Source organism: Schistocerca piceifrons, chromosome X (assembly GCF_021461385.2).
Source record: "Schistocerca piceifrons isolate TAMUIC-IGC-003096 chromosome X, iqSchPice1.1, whole genome shotgun sequence".
Taxonomy (NCBI): domain Eukaryota; kingdom Metazoa; phylum Arthropoda; class Insecta; order Orthoptera; family Acrididae; genus Schistocerca; species Schistocerca piceifrons.
The window spans coordinates 831906344-831929979 of record NC_060149.1 but is presented as its reverse complement, the minus strand read 5'-3'; the positions used below and the strand labels follow the sequence as shown (position 1 = coordinate 831929979).

Sequence of the window (23636 nt, the reverse complement as noted above, 5' to 3'; positions counted from 1 at the left end):
TCACTAGAGGTACTTTGCGTTGTGATGGGGACCTGCCGTATAGACATAACAATACGTTATAGAGCTGCACTTTACTGCCTTAAGAGTTTTGTGACGGCTCCCAAGCCGCGCGGGATTAGCCGAGCAGTCTGAGGAGCTGCAGTCATGGACTGTGCGGATGGTCCCGACGGAGGTTCGAGTCCTCCCTCGGGCATGGGTGTGTCTGTTTGTCCTTAGGATAATTTAGGTTAAGTAGTGTGTAAGCTTAGGGACTGATGACCTTAGCAGTTAAGTCCCATAAGATTTCACACACATTTGAACATTTTTTTGAACGGCTCCCAAACCCAAGGTCCTCGACGGTACTTTTGGGGCAGCCACCACAAATTGTATAAAGCGTAGGTAGTGACCAGGATGTAGCTATGTCTGTTGGCCGAAAAATAATTAATGACAAGAATTGCGCCAGCTAGAATGAAGAGATAACTTATCTTTATTTCTGACGAAACGTGCACCAGCAATACAAGTCCAAGTAATATCCAAGAGTAATCCGTGTACTGAGCCTAGTCGAATACAATAGCAAATATCACACTGCAATGGCTCCGCTATAAACTCCACGAAGGGCTAGCAATAGACAATCGACAATAGACTGTCCGTCTCGGGGCCAGCGCTCCTCCTTATATGCAAAAGGCAGAGGGCGTTGCGGACCCGAGCTCAGCCATGGCGCGACCTCTTCCGTCGGCGGTAACGCCCTGAGGCGCCGACGGCCGCGACAGGAACTGTGGCCAGCGACGTCACGGCCAGGGCGTGCGTGCGCGAGTTGGTTGGTTGGTTGGTTTGTTGGTTGGTTGGGTCCGTGGATACAGCAAAGAAAGAGAGGCTCGATAAAGTCACCGAAATTACGGGAACCAACGTTATGAAGAAAACGCAAATGAATCAATGGCGGATTCAAATATGGCAGAGAGAGTGGGATGCATCCGACAAGGGTCGCAGAGCACGCTCTTATCTTTCCTTATGTACACGAAAGACTACAACTGTAACATGTGGACCCAAGCCGGGGGATAGTCCATTTCCTGACAGGCCACAGGGCGTACCCGGTACATTTAAACCGTATGGGACTAACTAACGATGGAGTATGCGTATGCGGAGAAACTGGGACACCAGAACATGTCACAATGCTGTGCAACACGCTAGCACAAGTAAGACCTGTACAGAACGACAATGACATCGCCAGAATAATACGTAATCCCGATGACTGGAACACAATAAATAGCGAAGCCGATAATGTATCGAACGCTCTGCACGAAGAATACAACCCTGGAAACCCTTACGGAATAAGGCGTAGACATGCACAAACAACACAACAAACCACTCGGGAGGACACAAACACGGCCACAGATTCCGAAACAGAGGAAGGAACACTAAGTAAACATGACTCAGAAGGGATCAACATGTAATGGACCAAAACCGACACCGGCCGTGATGGCCGTGCGGTTCTAGGCGCTTCAGTCTGGAACCACGTGACCGCTACGGTCGCAGGTTCGAATCCTGCCTCGGGCATGGATGTGTGTGATGTCCTTAGGTTAGTTAGATTTAAGTAGTTCTAAGTTCTAGGGGACTGATGACAAAAAAATGGTTCAAATGGCTCTGAGCACTATGGGACTTAACATCTGATGTCATCAGTCCCCTAGAACTTAGAATTACTTAAACCTAACTAACCTAAGGACATCACACACATCCATGCCCGAGGCAAGATTCGAACCTGTGACCGTAGCAGTCGCGGACTGATGACCTCAGATGTTAAGTCTCATAGTGCTCAGAGCCATTTGAACCAAAACCGACAATGCATAACCCTGCATGTCACAACACAGTCACAAACAACACAACAATCATAAAACAATGAACACCGGCACCTCATACTGAGACTGTAGTAATAAGGTAATGTCGTTTGGGAGGAGAAGGCTCGAAGAACTTTTCTTCCGAGGTTCCTCCTCCCCAATGACATCCTACATAGTGTTTAAAGTATACTGCACACAAGCAGTAATGTATTGCTCGTCTTATTGTGTGCAGACAGAAGTATATTCTCTTCTCTATTCAAAGCTACCATCATTGAATTTTATATATCAGAAATGTATTAAGTTATTTAAGAAATAGTGCATTCAAGTAGCAATGAACTGTATTCTATTTCTACCAACAAGTCACAAACATAAGTGTATTTCTCATGTAAAGCTAAAATTCATGTATTCCGTGTATTAAGTGCTGAATCAGCATTTAATTTGTATAAACATACATTAGCACAAACCATTTCAGATGAGAATAGCTCGAGGTTGTACCGAGACCTTCTCATCTGAAATATGTAGAAATAGGTCATTATCAACCAACATGCTACTTAGGCTGTCAGGCTGTATTACACATGCAAATACAGCATATCACTTCCCTCTACATACATCAAATTATTTTCACCACGTTCATTGTGTTAAATTTTCTTTTTTTTATTTTTCTTTGACATTTGGGTTATATAAATGATATTATCATCAACTAGGTAGTAACAAATTATATGGAAACGTTTTAACGATTGTTAAGCATTCAAGTTGCTGTAACCTCATAGAAATCTTTATATATTACGTTCTTTACATTATTTAAAAAATAAGCATTATCAACTGTATACCAATAAGATTCAGAAGCATCCGACCCACCTTACATTTCAAGGCGGTGGGTTACTCTGTACTGTTAATGAAATAAATAAATAAAAATAAATAAATATACTTAGGACACGTTCAGACACTCACTAATGTTCAAAAAATGTTCAAATGTGTGTAAAATCTTATGGGACTTAACTGCTAAGGTCATCAGTCCCTAAGCTTACACACTACTTAACCTAAATTATCCTAAGGACAAACACACACACCCATGCCCGAGGGAGGACTCGAACCTCCGCCGGGACCAGCCGCACAGTCCATGACTGCAGCTCCTTAGACCGCACGGCTAATCCCGCGCGGCCACTCACTACTGCCATATTCCTAAACCAGGTCTCAAAAATAACGCACACAAACGAGCCGGGGTACCACAACACCTATATGAAACTTTCAGACCTGCGGAGAGCGTCGCGCCATGCAGTTTCGGACATATAAATGCGGAGCTACACTACGTAACTCGTATATTTTATAGAATTCATTTATATTCGCCTTGACCCGAACCAAATCGCCACCGAGAAGAACTACGAATCACTCACTGCACAGTGTTCGCATAACCCCATGAAGTGAAGTATCCCAGAAAAAAACTGGAAAAATATTTGGCACGAGGTCTCCACCGTTATCCTCCATACCGTAGCAAGCTCCTCTCGGTACGACGTCATCGGTAGGATTATCCCTACTCCTGAAATAATCCATAAAATTAAGCTGCAAGCCACTTCTCCTTGTCATCATTTGCTGCTGGTCGAATATGTGGAACACTTACTTCTTTGCGGAGATCAAGTACTAATTTGGCATTGGACCAGGAGAATGCTGGCTTTAATGAACAGAACCATTGCCATCACCGTGCAAGTGTATGGCGCCCTCTATCGCGCGTGGAACCTTTACCCGAGTGCATAACACTATAGCTACATTTGGCTAATGAGAAATATTGTGCACTTTGTCGTATTCCACAAATCACCATCCCTGGTAAAAGACAAACTTTCGAAGTTTGCACTGTTGTAAACCGGCACAACTAGACCACGTGACACGAGTCCTCTAATGCGCTTTACGTTCGTTGACTGAGTATTAATCTCTTTTGGTCGACCTCTGATGTACAACGATCCTTGTAAGGATCGAAAGTAGGACTCTGAATTCGTATGGAAAGAGAAGTTCATAGATATTATCCTACCGTGTTTTTAAGGGTGGAAAACTGAACTTGAAAATAATTGTAGAGTGACGAGACATTCACTCTACATGTAAGGGGATTTCCTTCGTTTCTTCACTTCAGTTTAATTAGGACGTGTACATTACTAGCACGATTCAGGAACACAAGACAACTGCATAACGCCTTAGGACATGTACATTACTCGCACCATTCAGGAACACAAGACAACTCCATAACGCCTGCAGAAGACCAACGTTTGCTGTTCACGAATGCAACATTATTACGTCATTAATTCAGCACCCATTTCCTTTACTGGACATTCAGATTACATAAGTCGAGGTAGTTTATCACAACTCAGTCGGGCGATTTTATCGCTGAAGACGACTGTTTACGTTCCAAGTAAAAATTTACGTCTTTCGTTAGGAAAAGATTATTTTTATGTTAATTTAAATTGAAAGAGTTTCACTATTTGTTTTGTGTTTCTAGGGAAGAACACGCTGTTGAAGCTAGGCAAGCTAGGCCGAAAATGAATAAGATCCAGAGAGCGAGAGAGAGAGAGAGAGAGAGAATTTGGATGTAAGCTTTGTAAACGGAAAATTGCTTCTCCAGTCGCCAGCCCAGGGCGGCTCGGTCTACATCTACATCTACATTTATACTCCGCAAGCCACCCAACGGTGTGTGGCGGAGGGCACTTTACGTGCCACTGTCATTACCTCCCTTTCCTGTTCCAGTCGCGTATTTCGCGGGAAGAACGACTGCCGGAAAGCCTCCGTGCGCGCTCGAATCTCTCTAATTTTACATTCGTGATCTCCTCGGGAGGTATAAGTAGGAGGAAGCAATATATTCGATAACTCATCCAGAAACGCACCCTCTCGAAACCTGGACAGCAAGCTACACCGCGATGCAGAGCGCCTCTCTTGCAGAGTCTGCCACCTGAGTTTGCTAAACACCTCCGTAACGCTATCACGCTTACCAAATAACCCTGTGACGAATCGCGCCGCTCTTCTTTGCATCTACTCTATCTCCTCCGTCAACTCGACCTCGTACAGATCCCACACTGATGATCAATACTTAAGTATAGGTCGAACGAGTGTTTTGTAAGCCACCTCCTTAATTGATGGACTACATTTTCTAAGGACTCTCCCAATGAATCTGAACCTGGCACCCGCCTTATCAACAGTTAATTTTATATGATCATTCCACTTCAAATCGTTCCGTACGCATACTCCCACATATTTTACAGAAGTAACTGCTACCAGTGTTTGTTCCGCTATCATATAATCATACAATAAAGGATCCTTCTTTCTATGTATTCGCAATACATTACATTTGTCTATGTTAAGGGTCAGTTGCCACTCCGTGCACCAAGTGCCTATCCGCTGCAGATCTTCCTGCATTTCGCTGCAATTTTCTAATGCTGACACTTCTCTGTATGCTACAGCATCATCCGCGAAAAGCCGCATGGAACTTCCGACACTATCGGTGATTGAGGACAGCTTCGGACCCAGGACGTTGCGAGATCGCGCCCCGGCTCCACCCTTGCGCACGTCATCTCGCAGTCTGTTGGATGACGTCACCCAGAGAGCGGAGGCTGGCCGCACCCTGCCCTCTGCACCCGTGCAAGCGTCAAGTTTCGCTCCCACCCCGCCGCGGCCGCGACGCTTCTGTACAGCGGAGCTTGTTTGATTCAGCGGGCCGGCAGGCCGTCGAAATTCGTCACCAGATGGTCGTCGTGGTTGGCTTGCAACTTCAACAATTGTCGTTCTCTGCGGTTCCAGAGGTAGTCAGAATGGCTACATGACCGTTCGCCTTGAGCCTCTGGGCTCCGTTTTTCATACTCCTTGTTCTACGCCTCTTACGTCGTCCCTCTGAAGAGGACGAGTAGAGTGCTCTTCAGTAATTCTAACTTCAAATTTTTCTAGCCCGCTTCGGTCCACACATAGAGGTTGCGAAGTGCTGTTGTAACAGCAACATAGGGGTTTTTCATAGCACGTCATTGCCTCGTGTTGCGCCTGATAACTACGCACTCGTCTTCGCACTTGTTCATAGCGCCCGGCAGGCCATATTCCCTCGCCTGCAAGATGTGTCAACCTGCCTCGCAGACCTGTTAGCTTAATATCAACGTTTCCAGCGCATGCTACCCGATGTGTCCATCGGACCCCATAACTTCTGCCTTCTGGCCACAGCTGCGGAAAATTTTCCGTAATTTCCCAAATCCATGCCTATAGTTATTCGGGTTGCAGCAATACACTGCAACATTGGGCTCTCCCTCTGTGAAGTAGTATAAGATAAGAAGATTCCGTTTCCCTTTGACTTAAGTGACTTCTGAACGGGGAGAAAATGGAGAGGAATTTACACTAGTAGCCATTAAAATTGCTACACCAAGAAGAAAGGCAGATGATAAACGGGTATTCATTGGACAAGTATATTATACCAGAACTGACATGTGATTACATTTTCACGCAATTTGGGTGCATAGATCATGAGAAATCAGTACCCAGAACAACCACCACCTCTGGCCGTAATAACGGCCTTGATACGTCTGGACATTGAGTCCAACAGAGTTTGGATGGCGTGTACAGTTACAGCTGCCCAAGCAGCTTCAACACGATACCACAATACATCAAGAGTAGTGACTGGCGTATTCTGACGAGCCAGTTGCTCGGCCACCATTGACCAGACGTTTTCAGTTGGTGAGAGATCTGGAGAATGTGCTGGCCAGGGCAGCAGTGGAACATTTTCTGTATCCGGAAAGGCTGTACAGGACCTGCAACATGCGGTCGTACATTATCCTGCTGAAATGTAGGGTTTCGCAGGGATCAAATCAAGGGTAGAGCCACGGGTCGTAACACATCTGAAATGTAACGTCCACTGTTCAAAGTGCCGTCAATGAGAACAAGAGGTGACCGAGACGTGTAACCAATGGCACCCCATACCATCACGCCGGGCGATACGCCAGTATGGCGATGACGGATACACGCTTCCAATGTGCGTTCATCGCGATGTCGCCAAACACGGATGCGACCATCGTGATGCTGTAAACAGAACCTGGATTCATCCGAAAAAATGACGTTTTGGCGTTCGTGCACCCAGGTTCGTCGTTGGGTACACCATACCATCGCAGTCACCTGTCTGTGATGCAGCGTCAATGGTAACCGCAGCCATGGTCTCCGAGCTGATAGTCCATGCTGCTGCAAACGTCGTCGAACTGTTCGTGCAGATGGTTGTTGTCTTGCAAACGTCCCCATGTGTTGACTCAGGGATCGAGACGTGGCTGCACGATCCGTTACAGCCATGTGGATAAGATGCCTGTCATCTCGACTGCTAGTGATACGAGACTGTTGGGATCCAACACGGCGTTCCGTATTACCCTCCTGAACCCACCGATTCCATATTCTGCTAATAGTCATTGGATCTCGACCAATGCGAGTAGCAATGTTGCGATACGATGAACCGCAATCGCGATAGGCTACAATCCGACCTTTATCAAAGTCGGAAACGTGATGGTACGCATTTCTCCTCCTTACACGAGGCATCACAACAACGTTTCACCAGGCAACGCCGGTCAACTGCTGTTTGTGTATGAGAAATCGCTTGGAAACTTTCCTCGTGTCAGCACATTGTAGGTGTCGCCACCGGCGCCAACCTTGTGTGAATGCTCCGAAAAGCTAATCATTTGCCTATCACAGCATCTTCTTCCTGTCCGTTAAATTTCGTGTCTGTAGCACGTCATCTTCGTGGTGTAGCAATTTTATTGGCCAGTAGTGTAGGTTGCGAAGTGCTGTTGTAACAGCAACATATGGGTTTTTCATTGCACGTTATTGCTCCGTGTTGCGCCTGATAACTACTCACTGGTGGTCGCACTTGGTCATAGCGCCCGCGAGGCCATATTTCCTCGCCTGCGAGTGGTGTCATCCTGCCTCGCAGACCTGTTTGCTTAATATCAACTTTGCCAGCGCCTGCTACCCAATGTTTTCTATCGGTCCCCTTAACTTCTGCCTTCTGGCCACAGCTGCGGAAAATTTTCAGTAATTCCCCAAATCCACGCCTATAGTTATTCGCGTTGCAGCAATACACAGTAATATTGGGCTCTCCCTCTGTGGAGTAGTATAAGGTAAGAAGATGTCGTTACCTTTTGACTTAACTGAAGCCTAATCAAGGAGAAAATGGAGAGGAATTTAATTTGTGAAGATGATGTGCGAGTTTAGCTGGATGTGAAAGAAGCTAATACAATAGCAGTTGAGCGAACAGAACAGGTTAAATGGCGTACCGGTAAGTTACCTCAATAGAATTGGATTGTAGGTTTTATTGACGAACACTACACACCTAACGGCAAGAAAAAGAAATTTATGAATCGGTGCAAGAGCTATATCAGTCATAGAAATGACATCCTCTGTGAACTTCAAACTTCAATTGCCAGCGAAAACTTCAATTCTGCATGTTGGGTGTGTCAAGCCATTGAAAGGAGCTGTATGCCCTTTACCGCAGATACCAGTGCCATCGCCACTGCAGAATGTTAAACACAACCAGAAAGGAAAAGAGATCCTAAGTCAATAATAACTTAATTTTATGGGTTTGTGAAATGTATTGTCAGTAGCATGTGAAATAGTTAATTTTGTGTGTTTTGATATTTTTGGGCTGTTCTAGTGTTTATTTTGTTATTATAGAATGTTGTATTTTGGACACTTTTTTTTCTTTGTTAATAGCCTTTCACTATCAATGCCTTATGGTACATTTTTATCCGGTGAAGTGGAAAGTTATAGGGAAACGGGTATGAGTAAAGACACAAGAACAACTACAAAAATAAAACTGTGTAATAATGTCTCGTACGGTCTGCCCGATTAGGATGGTGTAGATTAGTGCACAGGCACGTGAATTACAACTATGTCTGGGTAAGACAGAAGCAGCTGAATGTCACAGAGGAGTGCTGAAGCGGTACACTTATTTTCAGAAGGTGAGCACGAATTGAGTTTACTCAGTATTTTCTCCAATAGTGGTGCTCGATACGATTTGAAACGAGACTCGCCCCACCAGGCAGTTCACTTTCGGTGTCGACGGGCCTAGGCGAGGCGTAAAGCTTTGTGTCGTGCAGTCATCAAGGGTGCACTAGTGGGCCTACGGCTCCGAAAGCTCATATCCATTATGTTTCGTTGAATGGTTCACACGCTGGCACTTGTTGATGACCCAGCATTGAAATCTGCGGAATTTGCGGAAGGGTTGCACTTCTGTCACGTTGAACGATACTCTTTAGTCCCGATCTTGCAGGACCTTTTTCCGGCCGCAGCGATGTCGGCGATTTCATTTCTTACCGGATTCGTGATATTCACGGTACACTCGTGAGACGGTCGCACGGGAAAGTCCGCACTTCATCACTACCTCGGAGATGCTGTATCCCATCGCTCGTGCGCAGACTATGACACCAGAGTCAAACTCACTTAAATAATGATAACCTGCCATTGTAGCAGAAGTAACCGATCTGACAACTGCACCAGGCACTTGTACATATATAGGCGTTGCCGACCGCATCGCCGTATTCTGCTTGTTTACATATCTCTGTATATGAATGCACATGCCTATACCAGTTTCTTTGGCTCTTCAGTGTATGTAAACAGGCAGAACAGGGCGCTGCGGTCGGAAACGCCTATAAAGACGGCAAGAGTCTGGGGCAGTTGTTAGATCGGTTACTGCTGCTACAATGGCAGGTTTGGCAGGTTATCAAGATGTAAGTCAGTCTGAACGTGGTGTTATAGTTGGTGCACGAGCGATAAGACACAGCATCTCCGAGGTAGCGACGAAATGGGGATTTTCCCGTACGACCGTTTCACCAGTGTACCGTAAATATCAGGAATCGGGTAAAACATCAAGTCTCCGACATCGCAGCGGCCAGAAAAAGATCCAGCAAGAAGGAGACCAACGACGACTGAAGAGACTCGTTCAACGTTACAGAAGTGCAGCCCTTCCGAAAATTGCTGCAGATTTCAGTGCTGAGCCATCAACGAGTTTCAGTGTGCAAACCATTCAACGAAAGATCATCGATATGGGCTTTCGGAGCCGAAGGCCCACTTTTGAACCCTTGATGACTGCGCGACACAAAGCTTTACGCCTCACCTGGGCCCGTGAACACCGACATTGGGCTGTTGATGACTGGAAACATGTTGCCTGGTCGGTCGAGTCTCGTTTCAAATTGTATCGGGTGGAAGGACGTGCACGGGTATGAATCCATGGACCCTGCATGTCAGCAGGGGACTGTTCAAGCTGTTGGAGGCTCTGTAATGGTATGGGACGTGTGCAGTTGGAGTAGTATGGGACCCCTGATACGTCTAGATACGACTCTGACGGGCGACACGTATGTAAGTATCCTTTCTGATCACTTGCATCCATTCATGTCCACTATGCATTCCGATGGACTTGGGCAATTCCAGCAGTACAGTGCGACACCCCACACGTCCAAAATTGCTGCAGAGTGCCTCCAGGAACTCTCTTCTGAGTTTAAACACTTCCGCTGGCAACCAAACTCCCCAGACATGAACATTATTGAGCACATTTGGGATGCCTGGCAACGTGCTTTTCACAAGAGATCTCCACCCCCTCCTACTCTTACGGATTTATGGAGAGCCCTGCAGGATTCATGGTGTCAGTTCCCTCCAGCACTACGTCACGCATTAATCGAGTCCATGCCACGTCGTGTTGCGGCACTTCTGCGTACTCGCGGGGCCCCTCCACGTTATTAGGCATGTTTACCAGTTTCTTTGGCTCTTCAGTGTAAATCCGTCCACGCGACAGCAGCGTCACCTAGAGAGTGGGCGTAAATCCATCGTCTTCCAGGGGAACAACTCTTGGGCAACTGTACTGCAGAACAGAGACAAACCGGCAGCGGCTCCATTATCTTCTGGAGAATATTCTCGTGGGCATCCGTGGTTCCAGTGGATTTCATGGCGGTCGAGGAGTATCGTACACTGATTTCAGACCGTGTAACCCCTTCATGGTGATAATGTTTCCCGATGGCAGAGGCATTTTTCAGCAAGATAATGCACCCTGTCACAAGGCAAGGAGTGTGATGGAGTGTTCTGAGGAACACAGTGGCGAGCTCCAACTGATGTGTTGGCCCCACCACTCGCCAAATCAAAACACGATCGTACACACCTGATATGTGATTGAGGATGGTGTCAGAGCTCATCGCCCCTCCCCCCCCCCCTTCCCTGCTGGAATTTACGGGAATTCGGTGACTTGTATTTGCAGATGAGGTGCGAACTTCCTCCAGAGACCCAACAGGGCCTCATTGCTTCCATGCCATAACGTGTCGCCACTGTTATCCATGCGAAAGATGGTCATACCAGCCGTTAGGTAGGTGTACATAGTGTTTTGGTTGAGTAGAGAGAGAGAGAGAGAGAGAGAGAGAGAGAGAGAGAGTGTGTCAGTGTGTGTGTGTGTGTGTGTGTGCACGCGCGCTGAGGTTGACTGATGTCTGTGGATCTGGTTGAAACAGTATATTATACTGTAATCCAAACCACCACTTGTAAGGTTTCTGGTTGGGACGCAACTACATTTTCAACCAAGAGTGCACTTGTGTCATTCTTAGCAGAGATTGTATGTGTGTGTGTGAACCTCTTATCATTTGGACCATATTGTTAGCTTATTTCAAAATAACTGCTGTTTACTGGTACAGACATGACAGACATGGTAACAGGATATGGGTAGAGATACGTAAAAGTAGTCGTAGCATTAGATAGTGACTGCGAAGTAATAATCGAAATCAGGAATGTTCAACATAATAATTTATTGAGCTCGTGTGGCTTCACTTGTGTAGCAAGAGGAAATACATCGATGGCTAGATAATGGCAAGGTACGACCCATCGTAACCTCCTCCAGACATCAACATCGTTAGCGACTGGCATCCATAATTGACGTACTCTAAGGTGACAAAAATCATGGGATGGTGATATGCCTGTTTTCAGATGGCGCTAGTATCGTGCACACGAGGTTTGAAAGGCCTGTGGATTGGCAGGGCTATGATTTGTGAAGGGGTTTCCAACGTGATTGTGGCCACATGATGGGAATTAGGGCTTTGAATGCGGGATGGTAATTGAAGCTAGACGAAACGGACATTCCATTTCGTAAATAGGTAGGCAATTCGGTATCCAGAGATCCTCAGTCTCAAGAGTGTGCCGAGAATATCAAATTTCAGGCATTACCTCTGGTGATGGTCTGCTCAGTGACGTCTGGCATATCGTTAATTATCAAGAGCATTGGCGTTCGCATAGAGTTGTCAGTGCTACCAGAAAAGCAACAATGCGTGAAATAACCGCATAAATCAACGTGGAACGAACAACGAACGTATCCGTTAGGATAGTGGGCGAAAATTGGCGTTAATGGGCTATGGCAGCAAACGACCGACGCGAGTGCCCTTGCTAAACAGCACGACATCGCCTGCAGTACCTCTCTTGGAATCGTGATCATATCAGATGGACCCTAGGCGACTGGAAAACCGTGACCTGGTCAGATGAACCACGATTTCGGTTGGTAAGAGCTGATGGTAGGGTTAAACTATGGCGCAGAGCTTACGAAGCCATAGACTCAAGTTGTCAACAAGGCATGTGCAAGCTGGTGGTGGTTCCATAATGGTGTGGGTTATATTAACGTGGAATGGACTGGGCACTCTGGTCCAGCTGAACGAATCGCCGACTCGAAATGATTGTTTCGCTACTTGGAGACCATTTGCAGCCATTCATGGACTGAATGTTCCCAAACAGTGATGGATTTTTATGGGTGGCAATGCACCATGTTACTACGCCACAACTGCTCACGTCTGGTTTGAAGAACATTCTGGACAGTTCAGGTGAATGATTTAGCCACTTGGATCACCCGACATGATTCGTTTTGAACATTTATGGAAAGTAATCTGGAGGCAGTTCTTGCACAGTATCCTGCACTGACAATACTTGCGTAATTATGGACTGGTGTAGAGGCAACATGGCCCAATATCTCTGCCAGGGACTGCCAGTGACTTGTTGAGTCCATACCATGTCGAGCTGCTGCACTACGCTGGGAAAAGGGAGGTACATCACGACGTTAGGAGGTATCCCATGACTTTTGTCACCTCGGTGTATAGCGATGTTAACATCAGAAGATTCTTAAAAGTAATCTTTAATTCCGTTATTCAGGTATAGTGAACTTGCATGATGTATGCAATGCAGTGTGTGTAGCAGACAGACAGATTCGGTGGCAACCATATTTCGAGATACTATTTGATGACGTAGTCAATTATGTGCACGAACTTAGTGTTCATGAGGACTTAGATAAAAGTATAATTAACCTCAGTGGACAAAAAATTTGTCACCTCTCTGCACACACAAAGTTGATTCGATAAGCCTTTAAACATGGCACAGCGATCGAGTCGTGCTCAGCCGCATGCTCGCTGCCTCCGTGAATGTAAGGCAGTAGCGATCAGTAAGATATTTATGTTTCAGGTGGACATAGTACGTAAAAAGGGAATAAATTTAAGGACGTGACAGAATGACAAAAAGGACCGTGCCCATCGCTAATCGGCGTGTGAAGTTGCTGTTTTGCGGCGTACTGTTCAACATGTCTACAGGCAATGGTGTAACACATATGGCCACGAAACATGTCGTCAAAATTGTGGTCGTGGAAAGAGCCGGAGTGAAAGATAACCGCTTCCAAACCCGACAGAAATTGATGCCGTCAGTGAATGAAGATCCATCCCAACCTGTTACTGAGAGAACGTTGCGACGGAAACCGCGTGCAATGAACATTTGCAGTCCGTCACCTCTCAAGGGGCCATTTCTCACACACCACAAAAAGATGATAACAGCAAAGTTCAGTGGACTGGATGACACGTGAATGGTTTTCGGAACACTCCCCCGCACTATTACAGCTCGATTGGCCTGCGAAATCACCTGACTTGAATCTCATAGAAAATCCGTTCGACATGTTAGAACAGCAAGTAAAACGCCGGTATCATCATCCCCATAATTTAGTGGAATCGCGTGATGAAATCCGCGTCGAGTGGCTTAACCTGGATGAGAAGGGCCTGCACAGTCATATGGACTCACTTCCAAACCGAATCTAGGTGGTTATAAAGTCCAAGGGTGGCATTACGCGGTATTAAATAATGCTTATAATGATTTCTCTAGGAATGACTACTTTTTCGTCCAGTAAGCTTACATGTATACATGCAGACTGAAGCTTGCTGCGATCACACCTATAGGTATTAAATCCATAAAAGAATAAATAACACACAGTATATCTTAGAACAGCATTGCTCCTATTGGTCTGAAAACCATACAAGCAGAATTTCCTACATATGAAACCGATTTATTTAAACAATATTGTAGGATGTAAAATAAATGACAAGGATAAAAAAAATGTTCAAATGATGTATATTTATTTCTGTATAAATCATTAATATTTTTGATAATAAAAGGACTATTTACAATGTACCACCTACGATATTATTGAAGCAAATATAGCGATTCCATAGAAATATGTTTGCATCATTTATTTACATGGAAAAAATATTTAACTTTACGATAAGCATACATTTTGAAAGGAATCGTACAAACTTGACGATCTGTCTTTCATTAGACCGAAAATATTACTATTTTCAGGCTTTATTCCATAAATGTTATTAGCTGCATATCCAGAAGTATGGAATACATCAGGATGATACATTATCACTTCAGATGAATCACAACACTTCACACAGTAAATGAAGTTGGCCATATAAATGTAAAGTAATTTTAGGTCCTTACAAAGAGTTTTAGTAAAGTTATAATTAAAACTGTTCATGTGGAGTTTACATAGATTCAGTGCACTCACATAGCAACATAAACAGGTCTCATAAACTGTAACAAAACCTTAGTCATTCCCAGAGCAGTGTATTAATTGTACAGGGTAGTTACCCATTTAAAATTTGGCATGATGTAATGTCTAGCACCAAAATGCAAATCTCAACGACTGACTAAACAAATATTGTGGTGATTCCTAATATTTTATATTGTTTAAAAAAACTCACTTTTTTCAGACGTAAGTACTGCACTGCTCTAATGGAGATACATCACCGCCTACAGGTCATTGTGCTATCCTGTTCATTTCTTATCATTTGTTACATCCTAATTTTACAACTCAAGGAACGTGAGTTTCCTCACAGACCAGAGCATTGGTATGGTGTGCAGTGAGTCAAGTAACAGCTTGTAGTAGTCAAGACTCAATCTGCCATTATGGCTGTTTGATTTTGTTTGTGATGTCATTCTGTAAACACTGTCGCCTTTGTGAAGTGTTTTTCTTGATATTGAAAATGTAGCTTGTACATTCGTATTTAAGATATTGAAATTCAATAACATTGAATAATCTCTGTATAATAGCAGAAATTATCTTATCTCTCTGAGAGCACAGTAACAATACCAGCAAAAACTATAAACTATCACATAGGATAATTTTTGCTTCATCATCATGTTTAGTGAGTGGACACATGTATGAGTCAGCTCGGAGTTCATACGCATGAAGTGAACATGAAAAAAAATCAGACAGACAAAAACAGTTTAACAATACAGATATATGTTCAGTTTTCTATTTACGAAACTTTGTTTCATATGATAATAATAAACATTGTACATGGTAAAGAATATTTCTGTATGTTTTGAGACAGTAATGACATACACCTGATACAGCGACAAATTATAGCTGAGTAATAAATACGTTCACAGACTACATAAAACGCTTCCTCATAACAAGTCCTTTAATGTTTTTCAGCATGTTTTTAGTACAAATATTATGTATATGACATGAGGAATGTGGCTTCTCGTAAATGCTGCAAACAAAACAGTGCTTTGTAATATTGTTGCAAATACGCATTGTTTTGAGACACACTTTAGTTCTATAAAATATGGCCTACAACATGGCTGTGTTAGGCCACCATGAACATCTCGCATAATAGCCAACTTTATATTATCTTCTCTGTTCCCGTCAGATCACTGAAGTTAAGCTCTGTCGGGCTGCGTTAGCGCTTGGATGGGTGACTATCCGGTCCGCCGAGCGCTGTTGGCAACCGGGGTGCACTCAGCCCTTGTGAGGCAAAGTGAGGAGCTACTTGATTGAGAAACAGCGGTCACGTAAACTGACATACGGCCGGGAGAGAGGTGTGCTGACCACGTGCCCCTCCATATCGACATCCAGTGACGCTTGAGGGCTGAGGATGGCACGGTGGCCGGTCGGTACCGTTGGGCCTTCATGGCCTGTTCAGGCGGAGTTTATTTTAGTTACGTTATTTTCACTATCGCCAGGATTGTCTAAATAAATTCATTGACAAAGTGTAGATTTTATATTTCCACACTAAACATAATTTGCGTAACAAAGATGTAATTTAAGAACTGTGTGTGTGTGTGTGTGTGTGTGTGTGTGTGTGTGTCCAGTTGCCACAATTCTAATTTCGTATTTGAGAGATTTTTGACGATAATACCAGCTTTCTGGAACATCTTATAAGCTCTCTTCGAAGTTTCTCGGGTGTACTTCCGGATGGAATCGTCAAAGGCCAACGATATTTCGGCGAACAATCGTTCCGCCATGATCAGGTGATACTGATGGAATCAGCACCACCTGATGTGGCGGAACAGTTGTTCGCAGGGAAAGCCTCAGATCGCATATCCTTTAACCTCATTTCATGTCCTATTACATGCATAGCTCCCTTTGCTACTAATCTATAGTTCATGATAATTAGAATGTCAGGGCAAGACCAATTAGCCGACTGCATTCCCAAGTGCTACTCATCAGGATGTGGAACTATGCTCCTCTCATATTTATGTGTGTGAATACTTATGTCTCCATACATATAATGTAATACCAAAATCTGGTTATTGTACAAGGAGGTGACATAAGTCGTGGGACAGCGATATGCATGTGTACGGATGGTGGTGGTACCGTGTTCACAAGGTATAAAAGGGCAGTGAATTGGTGCTCAGATTTGTACTCTGGTGATTCAGGTGGAAAGGTTTCTGACGTGGTTACGGCCGCTCGACGGGAATTAACAGACTTTGAACGCTGAATAGCAGTTGTAGTAGACGCAAGGGACATTCCATTTCGGAAATCATTAGGAAATTCAATATCCCGAGAGCCACAGTGTCAAGAGTGTGCCGAGAACACAACATTTCAGGCATTACCTCTCACTACAGACAACCCAGTAGTTGAGGGCCTTCGCCGGTCGCGGTGGTCTCGCGGTTCTGGGCGCGCAGTCCGGAACCATGCGACTGCTACGGTCGCAGGTTCGAATCCTGCCTCGGGCATGGATGTGTGTGATGTCCTTAGGTTAGTTAGGTTTAAGTAGTTCTAAGTTCTAGGGGTCTGATGACCACAGCAGTTGAGTCCCATAGTGCTCAGAGCCATTTGAACCATTTTTTTTTAGGGCCTTCACTTAGCGACAGAGAGCAGCGGCCTTTGCGTAGAGTTGTCAGTGTAAACAGACAAGCAATGCTGCGTGAAAAAACCGCAGATATAAATGTGGAACGTACGATGAACTTATCCATAAAGACAGTGCTGCGAAATTTGGCATTAACAGGCTATGGCAGCAGACGAGGCGAATGCCTTTGCTAACAGCATGACATCGCTGGCGCGTTAGATCGTCAAAATCTCGAGATGGTTCCCTCCCCCCCCCCCCCCCGTCGTCCCAGGGGCTCGCCCGCCATTTTTTGGAGGGTTCGTGCTTGGCTACCACAGGTCCGCAGCCTTTGCAGCATTTTTTCCCCTTCCGTCCTGCATATCTATCCTCTTGCTATTCTTTTTCCCCTCCCTTGGGAAACAGGTCTGGGGTATTATTGGGAATGTTCTGCATTCTGTCACTGACGTACGAACAGTCTCACCTTTGTTTCTCGCTCCCTTTTCATTTCTTTGTTTCTCTTTCTCCTCTCGTTCCTCCGCTTCGGCGTTTGAGGATCCTCTTTTTTTTCTTCTTCCTCCCAGTGCGCTCCTCAAGGCCGGCCCACGAGTCTGACGCGTAACAGGGGACTGGGTAACGCGTAGTTCCCAGCCCCGGGTCGACAGATAGGGTTCACACGTACCCTCTGGTACAGGCCTGACCCAGGGGGGGGGGGGGGGGGGGTGATCGCCTGAACTGTAACCTTCCCAAATTGCCAATTGGTCCCTCTGTCAGGTGTTCGGGAGGTGTGACCTGAGGTGTGAACAATCACCTAAGGCGGGTGCGCCCTCTTGTGAATGGGGCCCCCAGTTGGAAGGAGCGCGCTATCGGAGACGCTGGATATCATGGGAGATTTCCTCGCGATGATTCAGTCATCTTCCGATTCAACGTCTACAAAACGTAAACGTAATGAGGCTAATGATACAAGGCTGGCGGATAACAAATCAAGTGCACATTCCACATTTGAAAGCATCTGTGTCGATGGCTCTTCAATACCAACACTATTTACGATACGATATATGAAATGTTTATGAAAGGTATGTGGTTCCATCACAGGAGAGCTCCGTTTTTCCGACAAACAGTTCATTGTTATTGATAAACATGTTCAGTGTGTCATGTTGAACTCTCTCTAATGAAGCCAACAAAGCTTCGAATTTGATCGTAATAAATAAAAACCCTCAAATAAAACTGTTTCGAATTAATTTGAAAATAAAGGACAATAAGTTCTTATTCTGCAAAATAGTCTTTTTCCTGTGGAGTGGGATCCGCCTGTATTGCAGCAAGCTTCTGAAATCCTTTATAATCCAAATACCGTTTACTGTGAGCTTCTGTATGTATATAGAGCTGCAAGAATAGCAGAAAAATTAGAACCTCAGTGGAAAATGAAATCAGTTCCTTGTAACCTGTGCGTTGACAAATGAAAGTACAACCCACTGTGCCATTACCTGTGGTTTCGGAGCCTTCAGTATAAAACAGCTATACGCTTATTAAGGTCCGATCAGTGGCGAAATGGAAACCACAGTGAAAATAATTTTTTTTTCAACAGTTAGTACGTCTCCTAGCTACTTCTCTTTATAGTCGCCGATCCGACGTAGACATTTGTCGTAGCTTTGTTTCAGCTTTTCGAGTACCTTCGTCATAGAAGGAACCCGCCAGTGCTTTCCAGCAGTTCTGTACGCTGGTCGGCAGCTCGTTGTCTGTGCCAAAATTCTGTCTTCATAGCCAGCGGTTCATGTGAGCTGAGGGAGAGTCTGCATTGCCCGTGCAGTGCGCGGCCGTGAATTGTCGTGAGGAAGGAAATGCATGACAGTTACTTAATTTGTGCAGCATGAATCCAAGCGAAATATCTCAGCAGGCAGTCGTTTACGAGCTCACTGAGTGCTTAGAACTGAAAAGTTTGACGCGACACGGTGGACGGTCGTATTAGACACACTGCCCAACACATCTGTGCAAAGCTTCATCGGATTTTCGCTGAGGTTTCCATTTCGCGACCGATGGGACCTTAACAACCGAATAGCCCATCTTTATCTCGAAATAATATGGATTGTCAGTAACGCAAAATGGTTCAAATGGCTCTGAGCACTATGGGACTCAATATCTTAGGTCATAAGTCCCCTAGAACTTAGAACTACTTAAACCTAAGTAACCTAAGGACATCACACACACCCATGCCCGAGGCAGGATTCGAACCTGCGACTGTAGCAGCCTCGCGGTTCCGGACTGCAGCGCCAGAACCGCACGGCCACCGCGGCCGGCTCAGTAGCGCATGTTACTACCGATTGCTGTGCTCCAGTGTTTGTTTTTGATCGAAAATAGAAAACATCAGCTGCTGTAGTAGATATCTCATTGTATTGGCAATCGGAATGCATGCATATTATAAAAATGGATGTACGTACGTCTGAGGGCATACTGGGAAGTATTGCCTCCTAATTTCTTATCTGAAAACTCTTGAAGTTTTTTGAATAAAACAAACCGTCTTCATATTTATTCTTCATGTCTGCGTATTTATTTCTAGCGACAAAGGTATATAGAGATTTAGAATGTTAATAGCACTCCGTCTTCAGGCCACAAGTGGCCCATCGGGACCATCCGACCGCCGTGTCATCCTCAGATGAGGATGCAGGTAGGAGGGGCGTGTGGTCAGCATACCGCTTTTCCGGTCGTTATGATGGTTTTCTTCGACCCGAGCCGCTAATATTCGGTCGAGTAGCTCCTCAATTGACATCACGAGGCTGAGTACATCCCGAAAAATGGCAACAGTGCATGGCGGCCCGGACGGTCCCATCCAAGTGCAGGCCACGCCCGACAGCGCTTAACTTCGGTGATCTGACGGGAACCGATGTATCCTCCGCGGCAAGGCCGTTGCCAGAACGTTAATAACGTTTGTTTAATTTAAAAAACTTTAAGAGTTTCGTCGCCCAGAGAGAGAGAGAGAGAGAGAGAGAGAGAGTGTCTATGTGGGTGTGTATCTGTGTGTTCCACATCTCCTTTTAAACCACTGAATCGATTTCCACGGGACTTGGTACACATACCACTTACTGTCGGTAAATCGTCGCTATAATGGAGAGAACCACGTACTTATTAAAGGGGCGGCAGTGGGACTGAGAAACAAGTGTAGCTCTCGCGCGGGAATTGCCAGACTATGTAGCCAACATTTCACTTAGTGGACTTGCAACAAACTTTACACGTAATTTCAAACATTTTCGAAACTTTTTCCCACTGACAAGCCCCCACAAAATAATGAAAGGAAAAAGTATATCACTTACTACATTTTCGCTGTTCGTACAGTAAAACTGCCGCATCAGGCATGACGCTTTAATTTATTACTTCTTCGCTACTAAATGTATTCAAGACACATTTTGCAGACGACATTCACATATACCACTGAATGTACCTACAAAATTATATAATTGTACGACACATAGTTCAGAAGAAATGATATAAACACTAAGGTGCGTGAAGAACTGCTGCATCATGCATGACGTTCAAATTCATTACTTCTCTGCTACTAATACCATTATTAACACATTTCGCAGACAGTGTTCACATAAGCCGCTGAATGTAACTACAAAATTATGTGATTCTATGACGTATAGTTCAAGAGACATAACTTTGTTTAAACTGATCAGAAACCCCTTGAGTGTGAGGTGGCAAAAGAGGCCAGTGATGTTTACGGCATTCGACGCCCCACGTATTGTCTACCATGCAACCACAGTATTGGCTGCTGATGGCAATAGCGGGCTGGACTGGGGGTATCCAGTGATGAGCACAGCATCAGGCTACAGAGCGTAGCTGAACAGTAAGTCGACGAGTAACTCACAGCAGTGCTATAGTGCTAGCGGTTTTAATACACAGCAGAGTGATGGCAACGTTAAGCAAAGCAAATATTGCATTATGTGTGCAAGAACAACTGCCGAAAATGAAATATCGTCAGAAAGGAACCGAAGGAATTTAGCACTGTGAGAAAGATGTGGCAGACGAAATATTAGCGTTTCTGCTAGATGGTCAGTGAAATGTGTGGTGTCGTATACGCTCGACTGTACGGTCTGTCTACATCAGGAGTACAGTGATAATGGCCGGCCGAAGTGGCCGTGCGGTTAAAGGCGCTGCAGTCTGGAACCGCAAGACCGCTACGGTCGCAGGTTCGAATCCTGCCTCGGGCATGGATGTTTGTGATGTCCTTAGGTTAGTTAGGTTTAACTAGTTCTAAGTTCTAGGGGACTAATGACCTCAGCAGTTGAGTCCCATAGTGCTCAGAGCCGTTTGAACCATTTGAACAGTGATAATGGTAGGTGCTTAACGAGTGAAAGCGACACTAAAACAAATATCGAGCCATCTACGAAGGTTGCCCGGAAAGTAATGCACCGCATTTTTTCTCTCAGCCGCAAACAATGCTAAGAATGCGAAACGTTACGTACGTATTTCTTGAAGTCCCCTGAGTGAGCGTGCCAAGTTTCCCCCACTTCCGACAGATAGCGTAGTTGCAGGACAGTTTCAAAATGGCGTCTGTAGGTGATGTACGTTACAGGCAACGCGCCGTCGTTGAGTTTCTCACTGCAGAGAAAGAAACTGTGGGGAATATTCACAAACGCTTGTGCAAAGTCTGTGGAGCATCTGCTGTCGACAGAAGTACAGTTAGTCGCTAGGCACGACGGGTGAGGTCATCAGAAGGCGGTTCGGCGGAGCTCCACGATTTGCAGCGATCGGGGAGACCATCTACGGCTATCACAGCTGACACTCGTGACCTAGCTCCCTCGGACTTCCACTTGTATGGGCCATTAAAGAATGCCATTCGTGGAGGACAGTTTGAGGACGATGAGGAGGTGATTCACACAGTGACGCACTGGCTCCTTCACCGGGACAAGGATTGGTACCGACATACACGCTCTTGTTTCGTGCTGGAGGAAGGCCGTAGAACGGGATGGAGATTACGTGGAAAAATAGGGTGCGTAGGCAAAACACCATTCTCTCGTGTGAGTAATTGTCATTATGTTCAATAAAGACTTGTTGAAGAAAGCCGGCCGCGGTGGTCTCGCGGTTGAGGCGCTCAGTCCGGAACCGCGCGACTGCTACGGTCGCAGGTTCGAATCCTGCCTCGGGCATGGATGTGTGTGATGTCCTTAGGTTAGTTCGGTTTAAGTAGTTCTAAGTTCTAGGGGACTGATGACCACAGATGTTAAGTCCCATGGTGCTCAGAGCCATTTGAACCATTTGTTGAAGAAAAAAATGCGGTGCATTACATTCTGGGCAACCCTCGTAGTTCATCATACTTATCGGACAGAGAGCCACAAATTTCGTCTCCAGTGAAAAATAGCAAAGGACAATCGTTATCCAAGGAGCGAGTGGCTCTGAGCACTATGGGACTTAACATCTATGGTCATCAGTCCCCTAGAACTTAGAACTATTTAAACCTAACTAACCTAAGGACAGCACACAACACCCAGCCATCACGAGGCAGAGAAAATCCCTGACCCCGCCGGGAATCGAACCCGGGAACCCGGGCGTGGGAAGCGAGAACGCTACCGCACGACCACGAGATGCGGGCCAAGGAGCGAGTACTAAACGCAATTACATAAATGGAATATCATACGCAGAATAGTAAAAAAATCAATTATGAACAGATTTCGAATATGTCCACAGCAATATGACCATGTAGTGCAGAAGAAAAACTACTATATTCAAGAGAGGACATGGCGCTCTTGTTACAAAACTGTTGTTTGCACGTTTCAGGGATGCTTGCTACAGTTTACAGGATATGCATCATAGTGACCTAGTACGTTAAGCACATCAAACTGCGAGCGACTTAGATTACAGTGATTTCAGGGGAAGGAGTGGGTGGCTGCATAACTTCAAACAGTGCTAGAGAAGTGGAAGAAGTAAGATAACGAAACTTAAACAAAGCGTTCACTTGATGATGTACAGCAAACTGCGGAATCGGTCCGAAAATTTGGAGATGAGATAAACTAACTTATCCCATCGTTCAGTAAGGAATTTGTTTTCAACACCGACCAATCGGGTTTTGAAGAGGAAATGAAAATCAAATGGAACCCTGGAAATTACTGGTACCAAGAGAGTTGTACCAATATCGATTAACATAACTGCTTAACGCTTTCATATACATTTATGCTTACTGTTAATCTGGGTGGTAAATTGGCTGGAAAGTTATTTATTGTGCTGCGAAAAGTTGGAGGTGCTTTTCCCCCTACGATTCTAGCTGGTGTGCGTCATCTTGCAATGGCTGTAGGTAATATTTACATCACAGCAAGCAAGAGTGAGAAAATGGGCCAAAGAAAACTACAACTATAGAATGTGTGCTGCCTTCGGCGAATAGCTGGGCAAAATAACTTGCATTTACTTGATTTCTGGTCTGCGTATAAAAACCATACTCCTTTAGAGCAAACTG

The 23636-nt window shown here is 45.1% G+C and overlaps 1 protein-coding gene across 1 annotated transcript in view; it reads left to right on the top strand.

Moving 5' to 3' along the window:
* The window catches only part of LOC124722729 (dual specificity protein phosphatase 10), a 228982-nt gene that overhangs the window by 57077 nt on the left and 148269 nt on the right, over nucleotides 1–23636 (top strand). The window lies entirely within an intron of this gene.